At 54.7% G+C, this 1,743-nt stretch overlaps 1 long non-coding RNA gene across 1 annotated transcript; it reads left to right on the top strand.

The window, feature by feature from the left end:
• Positions 1 to 699: 699 nt before the first annotated feature.
• On the top strand, positions 700 to 1,743 carry LOC100966917. Its single transcript, XR_001161610.2, has 4 exons — positions 700 to 824; positions 1,160 to 1,226; positions 1,413 to 1,496; positions 1,657 to 1,743. It is a non-coding gene; the product is annotated as an uncharacterized LOC100966917 (long non-coding RNA).

The following is a 1,743-nucleotide window of genomic DNA, read 5'->3' as shown; positions in this document are numbered from 1 at the left end:
CAATTTAGACTCATCAAACTGGGAGAAGCTTCTCTGTCCAGAAGGAATCATTCAACAGTTCCACTGGGTAGAAACGGTTTGGTTTAATGGGGTTGGGGGGGGGGTGCTGCCCACTAGCCCTCACAGACCTAGACCCCGGTATAAAGTGCTCCTTGAAGATACAGAAGTGGGCAATTTAGCAACTGGGCGGTTTCCAGCCTCCTCACGCGGGCATTGCAGGTTGACGACTGATAGTTGTGCACGACGTGGAGTCCAGCCCAGGATCTGGCTTCGCTTAGTGACTGCTTATTGACTGGAGTCTGCATCTCGGGTGTCCCGGGGGTTAGACGCGATGGCCAGAGGGGAGGGGAGGACAAAATGCTTACGAGGCCTAACCCTAATGAAGGCAGAGAACTGGACCGGATAACCACAGGAACCTATCCCTGTTTCCTGTGGCCCTGAAGCTACAAGAAAAGGCTTTTTCGGGCTCAGGAACAGGAGGTCACCTTTTCCCTCAAGACCTTTTAGCGTCTCCACCAACACACAGGATGTCCCCACACCGAAAGGCCTCAAACAACGGCTTCCAACAGGCCAGATGCCAACCTTCGGCTCTCCACTCCTCCTCCCCTGCCCCGCACCCCGGGACACCAAAGTCTCATCCCGGAACTTCAAACCCGGTTCTGCGAAGAACCGAACAGATTGCAGAAGCTCATGAGGGGAAGGCATCTGAAACGGAAGCTTCCGGCACAGCACTTCCGGTTCCGGTTCCCAGCGTCGACTAATAGGCCAGGATCCAGCGTTTGAGGCTGGAGGTTGTGGTGTCTGCAGGGTCGAGGCGTTTGGAGGTGAGCGGTCAGCCCGGAATTATGGAAAGTTGCCGGGACCTGGCCGCTAAGGGTCCAGTACTGGCGGGAGGTGAAGCCAGGGAGCTCTGAGGCCGGTCCTTCAGGCGACGAGAATATGCGGGGCTGTGGCGGCCTGAGATCCTCGGTCCTAGGACTCGGGACGTAAGGCCTGGGAGGACTTGGGTCTAGACCCAAGGGTGTTCGGGAGTGAACGGAGGACCCAGTAACTGGTGGGTTAGGACCTGGGACTGGGAGTCTTGTAGGCTGGGGCTTCTGGGGCCTGGGAGACTCCTGAAGTTCTGACTTTGCTGCTTTCCAACTCCTGCCCTGGGTAGCTCCAGCCAGGATGATCGAGGTTGTTTGCAACGACCGTTTGGGGAAGAAGGTCCGCGTTAAATGCAAGTATCCACTGAAGGCCGGGAGGCAGTGATCCCTGGGAATGCTTGGCATGAGGCAGGCAGCTCAGTTTGTGTTGTTAGGATGGTTTTAGTTAAATCCAGGAGAGGGGACGGATGGGGACTTGGCAGATTGTATTGTCTTTTTCGTTCTACCTCTTCTTTCCATTTGCCTTAACGTCTCTGTGCTCAGCACTGATGACACCATTGGGGACCTTAAGAAGCTGATTGCAGCCCAAACTGGCACTCGTTGGAACAAGATTGTCCTTAAGAAGTGGTGAGTGCAGTGGTAGAGCTTTGGGGTGGACAGGACTAGACCAAAAGGTTTTGGTTGGGGAATACTGCAGAAAGCCCTTTGCTTAGGCTGGGCTACCTCAGGCTGCCTCTAGGGTGAAGAGCCTCCTTAGGCTTCTCTTTGAAAGATCTCTGTTCCACAGGTACACGATTTTTAAGGACCACGTGTCTCTAGGGGACTGTATCCTTTGTGTGACTTCCTGAGGAAGAGCATACATACCCAGCCTTGG

This window comes from Otolemur garnettii, unplaced genomic scaffold, assembly GCF_000181295.1.
Source record: "Otolemur garnettii isolate 467f Iridium unplaced genomic scaffold, OtoGar3 scaffold00127, whole genome shotgun sequence".
Taxonomy (NCBI): domain Eukaryota; kingdom Metazoa; phylum Chordata; class Mammalia; order Primates; family Galagidae; genus Otolemur; species Otolemur garnettii.
Note: the sequence above shows the minus strand (reverse complement) of the source record. Positions and strands in the feature narration are given on the sequence as shown.